Raw genomic sequence first — 15164 nt, 5'->3', positions numbered from 1 at the left:
AACTGATATTACACTTTTTTTAATATTAAAGATCATTTTAGAGTAAAAATATTAAAGAATTCTCATGTGTAAAATGTGGTGTCTGACATAATTTTGCACCAGCTCGTACACAAACAATTATTCATATTGTTGTAGTCCAAGATGTTCCAGTTCGCGACAGCAACACACTGTTGGCATGTCTGCTAAAAAGATTTCCGAAACATCCTTGAAATGCACATCTGTTTGTTTTTCCTCCTAGACATACTAGTGTAATCAGTTAAGTAATAGAAACTATGTGGTATGTATGGCAGACATCAAAGCAGAGCAACATTTTTTCTCATGCCTGTTTAATTGATTTATATATTATATTTTTTCATTACATTATATTTCTATTTTGTTGGCTTATAATCTAGTTGAGATAGTGTTTTACTAGGAATAATACTAGATACAAACATAAATTGTAGAAGTAAAACGTTTCTCCCACCTTATTTGTATAAAAATGGCTGTTATTCTAAAACAACTTCTTATCTATAAGGTATACAAATGAGAACTCACAAGAAACCTCAGAAATTTCAACTTTTATGGCGCTGATCTTTCGTAGAATCGATTCAAAACTATAAACGAAAACTAATAATCATATTTTTCCGAAGATAAATATTTTATGAGGTTTCTACAGTAGATTATCTCTTTACATTCTTCCTTTTTTATAAGAAACCACCAAAGACGATAACAAATGCGATAGTCTTATGAACTAAACCGTATATTTCGTAGAGTATAAACTGCAAAAACTTGTGTAATGAAAGTTTCAAACAAATTCGTCACGATCGCAAATTAACACAAATTGAACCAATTAAGTATGCCTATAAAAGTTTTAATTAACAAAATGGATTATCTGTATATTGAATGAATTTAAATTTAAAGAAATATTAATTGATTTAATTTGATTACTTAAAGGGGTACTGAACTCGTAAATTCAAATTTTCTTAGAAATTTAGTCTCTGTATAAGATGAACAACCATTGGAACCACGTTTATTCTAGTTTAAATTGTTTCATAAAATATTTTATTGGTGACATCAATTCCTTTTATAAAAAAAGAGTATGCAAAGGCTTAAACTGCAGTAAATAATTATCTACTATTTAAATAACAGAATAACAAAATATATGTATACACTTAGATTATTGTTTAATACAATAAAGACAATCCTTGAAATGTTTACATTACAATAGAATCTGCACTAAAATTTGAATAATGCAATTTTAATAGTTGTCAAGGCCAAATTTTATGGCTCTAGACTAACAAATTGCTTTTACATTAATGGCTAAAACAACAAAAAAGACTAATTTCATTATGGCGAGTTGGGCAACAATGCTCTGTTTATTCGTTTTGATTAAAAATGGGAAACTATTTAACAATTATGCACAATTATAAGTAATTTATTGGCATGCGGTAATACTTATAATTTAAAACAATACGAGATATATCATTCACCCTTTAACCACAAGAAAATATGATTCAATTATAAATTACTATTCATTATTTACTCTACACGTGCCTATAGATTTAATTACATAAGTGAGAATAAATGACCTTAAAAGAAAGGTGAGTTCATCTTCACTAATGGTAAGAAACCTCCAACGTCAATAACAATAGTTGGCAAAACTGTTTTTTATTTTAACAAAAAGAGACCAAGGTGTATGATTGCAAATAATATTTCTAGAAAGTAGAAATATAGTATATAAGTTTCAAACTTCCTTCTGAAATAGGAATGAAAGAAGACAAAATAATAAATATTTTACCTTATTTACAGCCTGATATTCACGACACACTGATGCTGATCAAAATGTATTTAATTACAAATTAAAAAACCAACAACCAGTTATTATTGATGTATATATCTTGATGTTTTGTGATAAAATACATATCGATTTAATTTTATCTAAACTTCGAAATGATATATGTGTTATAATCTTATCTGTATCAAGATTTCTCAATGAATTTTTTGAAATCTTTAAGAATGAATCAATAACTTTAATTTTTTTAATTAAATGATTTTCAAATATAAACTCTAGTAAATTATGCTACAGACGTTTATCATGCTCTTGAAGATAAAACTATAATTGATATGTATGAAGTATATATCAAAGGGTGGAATGATTGATTTTAATCAAATTTAAGTATTTAATTTTTTTTTCATAGATTCACCCAGTAAAATGGTATCACTAATATCATGAAGTAACTAAAATTTTGTTATATTTAGTGACTAATATAAATTTTATCTATTTATTAGCAACTTGTTTTCAAAGGTCGCCGAGTAATAAATTGTTTTTACCTTCGGTTCATCTCAACGAAGAATTACCACGTTGTAAAAGCTTACCTGTAATAAATATAAAAATTATTAAAGAAATAAAGATAATAATCAGCTATTAATGTTGAATTGCTAACATTAATATGCGCGACACAATTGCATTACTCATAAAACATATTTATTAAGTTTACAACTATTGTACGAGGATGCTAGTTTCGTAAATAAAATGATCAGCTGCAGGTTGGGCACGGTCTTAAAAAATACGTGCAGCCAACTGTTGTTCAGTTAATTAAAGTAATTAATAAAAAATTAATTTTTGTTAATTATTCTGTCTACCACCACAAGGAATACATATAGTTATAAATTAAATACCCGCATATAACACTGTTCATAATCGCCTGGGTTGAAATTTATAGTCTCATTACTGCCATATTTTATTATAGTATTTAGAACTCTAGTAAATATTTTTAAGGTCATTAATTTATTTTGGTCGTGGCAATAAAACAGGAAAGTCGTGTTAGTTCTTTGAATTCGTTGTTTAGCTGATAAATATTTAATGTTTGCAATTAAACAAAAGATTGCCTTGCATTTCATATTGTATTTTGGTTAGTAACGCATACATACATTAAAAGACGTAATTAGAAAATTTGTCATATTTGAATTTACTGGGAGATGGATTACTCAATGAAGTGTAAACAATTTACGTTAGAACAATAGGGAAATAAGATTTTTACTCTTCAGATTAAATAATGTAGTTTTATATTTTACGTGAATTGTATCAGTTATAGTTTATTCCAAAGATGATAATCCATTGATACATATATTTCATTGATATGTCGTAATTCTTTATTGTTTATGACATTTTTGTAATTTTAGATTAAATGATTATGTTTATGATAAAATAAGATGAGGTACATCAACCTAAATTTAGACATTAAGGTGAAAATTTATAAAATTAGCAATGAAAATATATAAATTTCTATAAAATATTAATAATACCTGTTGCAATAGGAAAAAGATTTAAAAAAAATAATTGAAAGATACAATTTTAATAATACTAACAATAATGTTATTTAAGTATGTGGATCACATCCTTCTAATGAATTGTTTACTTATGATTAACTTGTAGATTTTAACGAAAAATAGGAAATGTGAGAATATCAAATGGTGACGGAACGCATTACTCTTCACAACCAGATCACAGCCGAGTTGAATTTATCTATTAAACTGTGAAAACAAATAAAATCATGTAAGATAAGTTATCCAATTGGAATTGCGTGTATTTACAATCAAATACCCGCCCATTTTCTTTGAAGGCTTGCCGCTCATATTAGTAATGCTTAATTCTTATGTGCGGAGCGTGTGCATAAAATTTGAATACAAATTGCTGGCCTGGTCTTTAATTATTTGTCCTTATTATAGGTTGTGAATGGTAATGGATACATAAAAATCAAAGAGACCAAAGAAAATTAAAATGGTACTACCACATGAGATCACGCATAATTTTATTTGCAATTTTTGCCAAAGGTTGTGTAAGTTAGTCACTAATTGTTTATAGCAACCTACATATTACAAAATGGCATGAGTGTATTTATTTAAATAAAGTACGAAATAAAATATTTTTTGTAAGGATCTGAATACTTTTGTACCAGTATAACGATGAAATACAGTGAGATCCTGATAAATATTTTGGGCATCACCAATAATTCAGATGTGAACCAGATACTGAACCATTACAAGCCTAGGAATAAACATCAAATAGTTTGTTTAGTACTTTATATAAAACGTTCATAACTACCCAGCAACGAACTAAATTAATTTTCAAATGAGATTTGACAAGACAACTCTTTCTATAAAAAATAGTCTCATATGAATCTGAGAAATTTGGGACAATTTTGTGGGAAAATTTTAGATTGACAACATTTTACATAGTTTTTATTCGAGGTTCTTGTTCCATCTGAAAATTATCGATATATGTTGGGAGAACTAATTTGTCTTAAAAAGTACGTTTTTTCTCTAGCAAAATTTTGCAAATATATTCTTCTATAAATATGTGACCTCGATAAACTCAAACTTCAAACAAATGCACATTAGAAAATCTAAATTAAACTCAAATAATATTTATCGCCGACTACTGATTTATAGAATATATGAATAGATTTTTTTAACTGGGACACCACGAACATTAAATTCGAGTCAAAATTTAGATATTTAAGTTCGTCGTAAAAATATTACACTGTACTGTATATATTTATACAATTTATTTTGTTGGCAACCATAATTGACAGTTATCGCAAGATAAAATTGATGAAATTTAGATTTTGTGGCAATTATAATTAATAGTTTTTGCTAAACATAATTTTTTTTATGCAATCACATTAATTAAAGCGGACCGATAATAATAAATAAAGCTAAATTGAACATTTAATTAATTAAAAACAAATTAAAGAGCATCGTGTCCTTGGAACAATTTTTTGTGTGGTTATATTATACCGTTCAAATTGCAGCTATTTATAACGAGCGCTTAATTTCTGAACCAGAGGCATCCCAAAGGTGTCGCGTCTAGAGATAAAACGTATTAATTTTGACGTTTTATTAATGACAGAGAAAAACTATAAAGTAATTCAAATGATGATAAAAACATAATAAATCAATTAGGAATTATAAAAACTCGTGCCGACGAAACGACTTTAAATGGCGGTATTTCGTGTAATTCAACTTAAATGCATTGGCCAATATCCCTTTCTAGTTTTCATCATTAATTTTATGGTCAAGCTTTTATAAATATTTTTAAAGGTAAATTAAAAAAAAAACTGGTTTGTTAATATGAATTCGTGCATAATATTAGTGGTTTTTAGATGATTTTCCATGAACTGATCTATCCAAACAAGGAAATCAAATAACAAACTTAAATCAAATATATATTTAAATAATATATATTATAAATAATTCTTTAATTTGCTTCTAAAATATTATTCAAATTCAAACTAAATAGCAAAAAGCTGGAATCCTATTATAAATAATTTTTGTTGTGACTTTAATTAAATAAAATTAAAAATTAAATCTCAATATAAAAAATATATTTTTTGTAAGTGATAAAAATAAACTAATTTGTATTTGATAAATAATCAAAATAAATAATTCAATTTCAACATAAGCAACAAAAAACTTCAGACCTAATATTGAATAAATATGTGTTTTATATTTTTCTATTATACATATTTATTTTACTAATTTATTCTGTTCTTTTTTATATTATTAGATTTTGAAACGTAAGTCTTAATTAAAAAATATATTTTATAAATTATATGCTAAGAATAAACTGGTATATATTAGTAGAAAGAACAAAAATCATAAAAAGTTTGTGAATGTTTGTAAATACAATGTTTTTAATAGATATCTAAAATAAGATGTGTTTTGCAACAGGAAGGGACGAATACCTTTCTTCCATAAAATGTATTCTTGGAAAAAACATTTTACTCAAATTATTCTAGAATATCAACATCCTGTTGGGGCCTATTATTAAATTCTCGAAATTTTAATACACTATATTAGTGGTTTTTCATGAAACAGTAAATAAACATTTATTAGACTCCAGTGAATCACTAGACAGCTGGAGCACTGACTGAACAATGAAAGTATGATAATTCCTGCGGTTAATTTTAATAAAAAAACTTCTCATTAATCAACAAAAAATACAATTACATACTTACAACGATAAACCATAAGAGTGGAAATCAAAATAAAATATACGACTTTAAATAAAAGTAACATAGGTTAAGCTTACAATTTTAGATTGTATTAAAAGCAGTAAAAAGAAGCATTAACTTATTTAATGACTAATTAATTGCTGTTATTTTTCAGGGGAAAAGATATTTTGTTGTTATTATAAAGCTTTAGTAAAATAACAATAACTCAAGGACAGTAACAAAGATAATTACGATCCCTAGTTAACAACAAGGAATTGAAAACAGGAAATGTTTCTGCAGACAGCATGTCTCTGTTGTCATAGCGCACGCCTTTCTGACCACCGATACTCATATCGCAAAATAGTGAATGAGAATGTAAAATTAATGACGTAATTTATGCAGATATTTTACAGTACCGGGAAATGGAATTACTCACGTTAACATCTTACTATACACTACGTAGTGGATTATAACATTCTTTATTTATAGATGCAATTGCACATTGGCGAAACGTCATAGATGAGGCAAACACCGTAGGAGAGATGACGAATTGGGTTATCATGAGGTTAAAGGATTCCACGATCTCGGTTTTAAAAATACTGTTTTATCACTGTTTATTGTGCCATTTTTATTTGTTCTAAATGCATTTCTAACCAACATTAAGAAACAGTAAAGCAACCTTATTATATCCTAAAAATTTTCACCTACACCTAATAAAAATTGTTTGGTTACGCCAATGTATTCTGCCTACTTATTTAATGTAATCCCAGGCGAAAACCATATGCCACAATTCTCTGTCGAAGATTTATTGATCTTATTTATAAATATTTTAATGTTTATATTGCGAAACTCGAAATTACTGAAAACGAAAATTTTCAATTCAAGGTGTCCCGTGGGTTTTCTTAAATCTATTAACAAGATGTCGTCCGCAATAAATTTAAAGACTTATTAATTTGTTGTTGAAATTACCTACTTCCTGTCACCGCCAATAAATGTACCACATTAATATTATGACTTGGACAAATGTTTTAACGGCAATAGGTTTAAGAAATTTGAATGTTTGACTGTCAAAACTTTGACCATGTGTTTTGAAATTGGATTTTTTAAAAACTGAGTTGTCGTTTATCAAAAATTAGCACACGTGAGAAAATTTTCATAGTGAAATATAATAGAGAAAATCGATTACTAGTGTTAATCATATTTAACACGGATCGTTGATAATTATTTTAGATAATTTTTAACGATAAATATCTTGATATTAATCAGTTGATTATTTTTCTAAGTCCATTAAGAATTTCCCCAAAATTAAAAAACTTTGTTCTTACAAAAATATATAATTTAAACAAAAATATAAGAGGATTTAATTTCAAATCTAACAACATACTTCACTCAAAATCCATCGGAATATAAGAAATTATATTATATATTATACAGGGTGTATATTAATCACACAAAAGTTTTGAGAATTAAATTTATTCGACATTTTTTTAAATTTGATAAAATTATAATGTTCTTATAATATTTAAAAGGTTTACTTTAAAATAATCAAATTAATTTTGAATGTAACAAAGTCCAATCTATGAATATTTTATGAATATATATATATACATAAATAATTATCAATATATATTTTGTAAATTAAATTACTTAATTTTTGCTTAAAGGAAAAATTAAAAGATTCCCCAATACCTTTATCTGTAAAAGAAATAAAATTAGGTCTAATTAATTGTTGTTTTTAAAAATATATTTTGTAATATATGATTTACATCAAAATCACGTTGGTATCAAAAGCTACATTTACATTTTTTTGCCGTAAAAAATTGTTAAAAATATGTTATTGTGCACAAACCATATAACAATTAATTAGAAAACATAGATAACGGTTTGAAATGCTCGACACATTCCCAAAAAATAATCAAAATTTATTATGCTTATTTAAATTATATAGCGATGACGTCATTCGCCCCACCCTTTCGAAACGCCAAAAAACAAGAACAGGTTAATTGGTATTCGACTTTGCGATGGCACTTGAAAACTTTTTGAATATCACTCCAAGAGAGTTTCAGTTCTGACTCCTAATTGCTTCGGTTATCATGTATTTATTTTATTGCATTTAGTTATTTATTAACAAATCAATGCCACGGTTATATGGATCTTGATGATCATTTTCAGGCAAACACGCCTCCTCAGAACACAACGTATAATTTAATTAAAATTATACGATAGCTTTAAAACAATTGCTAATTTCGTTTATGGAAGTTACACCTTTGAACAGGTGTTTAGTAACATTCGAACTTGAAACAGAAAGAAGTCTTCGTTATACAGGTTTTATGGGTTTTTGTGTTCAAGGATGCGATATTTGGTTGCGCAGCCTAGCCAACGATATCAGTATAGGAAGTGGCGGGCTAGTATAAATTTTGATTAAATATTTGCATGACTAGGTTCAATAATTGACTGATGGACGATAGAATGTCTGCTGAATAAATTTGATGTAATTACATATCACGGACGTTAGATTACAATGGCAACTATTGTTAGTTAATTTACTTCTTAATATCCCTCGCAGTGATAAACATTCAATTCTATTAAAAAAAATATTCAAGGTGCACTTAGATTTTAATTTGCAAGACTTATGTGGATTATTGTTTTAATGGATTCCTCTTGATTAATTTGAAAGTAAACAGCGATGGAGATAATGTGAGCAAAAATAGAGTGTTAATATATTGATTTATTTTTACATCTCATTCTTAAACGGATCCCAAATTTTGTTTACCATAAACCCGCTTTAATCATTTCACAAATTAATTTGGTCTGAATTCAATGAGTGGATAATTAGCTTGATTGAATTCTTTGATAATCACCCATCATAATCCTACAGGTTATAAATATTTCATTAACTTATACCTATACATACTCACTCATCAACTTTAACTTGTTCATGTCATATTCTCACCTAAAATGAAAATATTAATATTAACGATTATCCTAAAGTACATTAAACTTAGTCAAATGTAAAGATTACTAAAAATTATGAAAACTGTGTAATTTTTTAAATGATAAAATAGTTTATCGTGCTACAACGGAAATTGCGGAAAAGTTATGATATTATGGTGGTTATAATTATTGTTTACTTAATTATTTTGTGGAGAAGCTATTATTGATGATTTAAAGAAATTTATATTTTCCTTAATGCAACATACCAACACCAATGTTATTAAAAATATCCATAACTTAATGAAAAGGAAAACAAAACAAATTAATGCATCACGTTTTCAACTGGTTAGTAGTATTTTAATTTAGAATTTGATGTCATAAGTGAAATAAACAATTAACTATTAATCAGCGGTAACAAAACCGTATACGAGATTTATCTAGGTGCAGTCAAATAAAAAAGAAACGCTATAAATAGCGCTTATTCCAAATGGAGTCAAGCCCTTGACAGACAACCGATGGTAAAATCTACGCTACTCAACCTATGATAGAAATTCCATTTTCTATTTGTATTTTTTAAAATTATTTAAATATATAAAAGATGGTTAATTTAAATTTACTTAATTCACTTCAATGAAACATAATTTTGTTGAATTGTCTTTATACAATGTCGAAACTGGCTAATCTGAATGAACTTATCTTTATAGCTCCTCAACAAAATTGATATACTCTCTTGCTAAAATGGAATATTAATTATGAGAAAATATCATAATTGTTGTAGCTTATTAAACATGGATAGTTACGAATTATGATTTTTATGTAGGTGTTTTGTATAAAATGTGAAAATTGGCTAAACTGGATAAATCTTATTATAAAAGCTTCTAAAAAACTAACCTTTCCTGGAAATAACTTCACTTTATACTTAATTTAGGTCCTAATCATATAATCGTTATCATACACAAATGTTGCATATTGAAACATAGTTTTCTGCTCAGTATAAACTAAATAAATTCGTTACTTTATAAAATATATTGAACTGTGCTATTGTTTTTTGAGAACACAATTTTTGAAATAAATTTTTTTTTTAGTTTTATTAACGTGGATAATTGAAATTTACTCTAATATAAGGAACGAATCTTGAAATATTTATTAATGAAAATACTATAAACTTTCAGATTAAACTGCCAAATATATTAGTTTGTTACCACAATAATTATGGTATTTTCAAAGATTAAGCACATTATTTCCCGGAACTAATTCCACTTCAGACTTTTTTCTTATCTATATCATAGAGTAAGCAAAATTTTGACTAGCATCGTAATATTTGTACTAATGTCATGTTTTGTATTAAGTTTAAATTACCGAATTGGCATACCCACTTTTTTCTCAGATAACAGCTTCAACTATTGATTGCGTTGGGCAGTATATGTCGAAGCATGCATAGTTTACTTGGATAGATCACTTGCTCGATCAGTTTTTCCACCCACTACTTTGTTATGCTCACATAACAATAATTACTTCTGCATTATGACTTCGCTCTGTACTTCAAGAATAATAAAATGCAACTTATGCCCGGCAAGCCGCGTTTCGTGTTCAGTGCGGTTTCTATTAACAGTCGATTATAGTAAATGTGTTTTTTAATATTAACATTATTTATTGCATTTTCAAGCCATTTTTATGTTTTCGAATACTATCACCAGTTTGCTTGACCTTGTTTGTGCTTGAGCATGGGAGTTGAATGTAGATGTTGTTTTCTGTTGAATAAAAAACATGCCTGCAGAATTTACCTGCGATTTCGACACACAACATACCACGAAATTTTACGGTTGATGCGATATTTTTTAGTTAAATTAGTATAGAACAATGTGTAATTTTATTTACTTGAATAATTAAAGCAAAAATTGAATTACACAAACTGAAATTGTTAATTTAATGCGTTAAAGTCACGTATGCAGTTATTCGTAAACAAAGTTTATCTTAAAAAGTTCACCCGATGAATGGCGTGACGCTATAATAAAACATTATTTGAATAATGTTCGAATTTACCAAAAGTTTGAACAAAAAATTGTATAAAAACCGAGTACCATTAGGTTAATAAATAACATTAAATCATTTTGACAGTTGCGTGTTCCCAAATAGGAATTTATAGCTTCAGATCGAATTACAATTTGGCTAATGCGAGAATGTCTACGTATACAAAAGGCATAACTATGCTAAATACTAAAGAAGTGTTTTCGTTCACGTGGAACTCCATGTCCACTAAGTACGCAGGAATTAAGCTTGTTACGTAGGCTCATTTATTTAACATTTCTCTGTAATAAATTTTAATTTAATAATCAGTTGACAATGAGCTAAACATGATAAACAGAGGCATGATTGAATTTAAATCTTTTTATACGGTTAAAATGTTAGTCTATACGGGGTGGGTGACTTGCAAAAGTCATAATGATCATTAAAAATAATATTTAATGCAAATTATTATAAAATTGTTTGCTGTTGCGACTTTATTATTAATTTTATTATGGACATCTGATATATTAAGAAATAATGGGTGTGGAAAAAATCTGGCTCGAGGCACCAAGATGGACAAGGCTGGCACTGGTATTGTTCAATATTGTTTCATTAAATCATTAAATCATGAAATTTGACTGCGTTTGTTCATCAACAATAAATATTTATTAAAACCAATGAATATTTGTATATCTAGATATTAGATATTTGATCGATATAAAGACTTTTAGGAATAATATCAATTTTATTATTGTTTATTAATTTTTCATGCGTTTCTGATCCATCAGTACTTCATTTATAGTCACACAGTATTATTTAACTTAATATATCAATATTGTTTTATTAGCACCTGATATATATTTAATTTAAAAAAATTCTAAGAAAAGTAATTTTCTTAAATTATAAAAGTAATTTTTTATCGCTGATAAAAATTTTGCAACAATTCCTTATCTTATCATGCAACGTGGAATAAATAGGTAAACGTCCAATTTGCAGTGCGTTTACACACGTAAGCAGACTAACATTAATCTATATCTTTATTAGAACCAATATTTTTATCCATATTAGGAAAATCAATTTATATTATCAGTACTTATCAAGACCATTTTTAATAATATTTTCGTTTAAGTATCAGAATCAAGGGGGCAATGCAATGTTCACACCCAAAATTTATAATTCCAGACAATGTTCTTATCAAAAGATAAATCTGAATATGTGCTACCCAAATATAATTTATGTTATGTGCTAAAACACGTAACCGTAAAATTTATGGTGGAAGCAAAATTTACACCGGTTTCTTAAAGCACCTTGTCAAATATTTGAAGCCTATCAAACTTGAGCTTCATGTGTAATGCCGTCAGGTTTATTTTTGAAAGGTTGGCACTACGTGACATTTCTTTATGGTGTGTGATGGACTTTATTCCGAAGTGCATGTAATTACATGATCAGATATTTTTAATGCCAAATTATTTTATTTTTAAGTTTTGTTTTTATTTCGTTTTAAATTCTACGTAGTACCCCAGACGGGCGTTTAATTAAAAAAATGTACCATTTTTACTGATTATTATAATTTTTAAGTATGGCCGAGCCCATGTCTATGCTAGTGTGTTTCTGCATAACATAATAACGCTAACATTTTTCAATTTACAATTATTTTTTATTGTCTTAATTGTTTCTTTTAATTAAGCCAAGTGTGTGACCTAATTATGGATCTCCAAATGTTAATCAGATACAATTTTAATGTAGGACTAATTAAATTTAATGAAACAATACCAACAAGTTTACCAAAAACTCAGGAATGCTGAATGAAAATTATTATTTTCAATTTATCAATTCGTTCAATTAGTTACGAAATGATCTATTTACTCCATTCACATAACAAATTGTTTTGGTGTGTGGCCAAATTTATATTTTAAGACATTATCATTTTGGAAAGCAGTAATTTATTTATTGGTAAAATACATAAATAACTTTAAACAATTTACTGAATCTATTATAATAGTTTCCTCAAGATATATTATGTTAATTTATAGCAATATTGACAAACGTTTAAACGTTTAACGACTCAAAATGTAGCCAAGCCCTTTGCATCAACTAAATTGTCTATCTGAAAAACTCTTGTCACTATATACATTGCCAAATTATCCCTTAACCAATCTTTATGCTAAAGTCAAAGTAAATTATTATATTATTAACTTTTTTCCCATTTCACATAAACATTATATAATTGTCATGAAAGTTTTTAAGAGAATTCTGATCAGTTTTTAAAAACTAGTATGTAATTTGTTAGTGTAATAGTGTTAAATATTACCCGATATTATACTAGTAATTTGTTTGAAAAAATAGTCAAATCTTGAAAGTCGACAGAATCTTTTGTATTTGAAATTTTTTTTTAATTTTTATTTTGTTCAGTTCAGTTTTACATTAATATCAAAATTTAGATTACAGTTAATTAAAACAAACCGACTTATTTTGATGAAAATATGTGGAATGATGATTAGAAAAATTCGAAATAATTGCGTTTACTTTGAGTTAACTTTTTTAATGTTTGACTAATTAGAAAAAAAAACAACAAATAATTATTAATGAATGAATAAAATAACCAAATAGTAATGAGGAAGCGTAGCAAAGTGTGAAACGTTGGACATGACACCCAATAATGTTAAACCTCATGAAGATTATGATGTATGTAAGTGGAAAATATTACTCGTAAAATAAATTTTAATTCCCTTATATTTGTCGAGGTTTTTAATTAAAGGGTAAATTTGATTAAACTTTACAAAACATTTTATTCAGACCACTTTGAATTTAACATACTTAATAATATTAATATAAATTAAAATTTATCGTTATGAATACTTTTTCCATAAAATTCCAAAATAATATACTATCATATACAATATGTAAACCAACAAAACTCTTCTATTGCAACATAACATTTGAATTGGTACTTCAGAGTTTTTTTTATAAACATTGTAAATAAGTATTTTAGATTGATATTAATTGTTTTATAAGTAAATTATTTTGACGTTAATTATTGAGTAAACAGTCCTCCGATCTTAAATAATGTAGCATTCGCAGTTAGCATTCGACCAAAAGCTACAAATTTTATATTTTCTAAATCAATTACTATAAAATTTTATTTTTCTCACACATTCGCACAATAAACATGTACATGTAAATGTAATTAGATAATAATCACAACGACCCAAGGTATATTTGTTTGTGAATTTACATAGATGTAGCTGAATTAATTACTTCCTTCTAGACTGTTTTTCATTCTAAAAACAATAGGATATTTTCTTTCTGAAAGTTTACGAATAAGCAAATGAAATTTTATGAATTTAAGATGTTTTCTTAATCCAAAATTGAGTTACACAATTTAAAATTAATCGATCTGCATTGATCTTTGGTCCTACATGGGTAATGAATTAAAATAATTGAATTTGTTATGAATCGATAATTTTTGTATCCGTTTACACTCACAATTAAATAATTAGTAAGTGATTTAAAAAAAGCATGTAGAGAAATGAAATTTACTTTAAAAAAGCTCTTATTTGTGCTAATTTTTTGACCGACAATAAAAATACAAGACAATTAAGGAATATTATATATTTAAAACATACATGACAAATGAGAAAGCAAATAATCCTTTTACAATCATATTTAATTATTTGGAAAACGAAGCAAATTTTATCTTTGAAAATTTTCATCCTTTAAGATGAAAATAAAAATTAACTAGACATTTATAATAAATTAATAAACTAAATAAGCATAAGATCTAATAAGAAAAACAAGCTTTTCCTTCTCAATAAATGAAGTGCCATTCATCAACTGATTTGCTCCTTAACCGGATCTTCAAAGACGCTTCGAATTGACCAAATGTTAAGTAAATACAATCGTTGTGAAAAAGGATTAGAAAAAACATACAGGTGGTACAATATGGTATGCAGCAGGTGACATCCATGCAAGACAGTTTTTTAGTAAGCTCGATGAAATGTGAAGCTTAGGAGTCAGGGGTAAATATAAACATTTACCTCGCATTCAACCACCTGCAGCAAACTAAATTAGAACCACTCTCGTAAAGTTTATAATAATTAGCACAGACACGGAGTCTCTGACACAGTATCACAAAATAATGAACGGGTGAATAGCACAATTTAAATGAAGGCACCGTGTTTATGTTATAATACATCGCATATGCCGGCTCTCAGATTTGAATCCGCCCGTGTTGCTTTTCGCACTCAA

General features: G+C 27.0%; 1 protein-coding gene across 3 annotated transcripts in view; it reads right to left on the bottom strand.

Annotated features, from left to right (window-relative positions):
• Positions 1-15164, bottom strand: part of LOC109599190 (activating transcription factor 3) — a 33784-nt gene extending 18620 nt beyond the window's left edge. For 2 of the 3 annotated variants that reach the window (XM_049969718.1, XM_049969720.1), the window contains exon 1: positions 14954-15164. The gene's annotated coding sequence lies outside the window, so the exon portion shown is untranslated. Of the gene's footprint in view, positions 1-2310; positions 2356-14953 lie in introns of all 3 variants that reach the window. The other variant, XM_049969719.1, reaches the window with a different exon arrangement.

Source organism: Aethina tumida, chromosome 7 (genome assembly GCF_024364675.1).
Source record: "Aethina tumida isolate Nest 87 chromosome 7, icAetTumi1.1, whole genome shotgun sequence".
Lineage (NCBI taxonomy): Eukaryota > Metazoa > Arthropoda > Insecta > Coleoptera > Nitidulidae > Aethina > Aethina tumida.
This window is presented reverse-complemented; position numbering and strand designations above follow the sequence as displayed.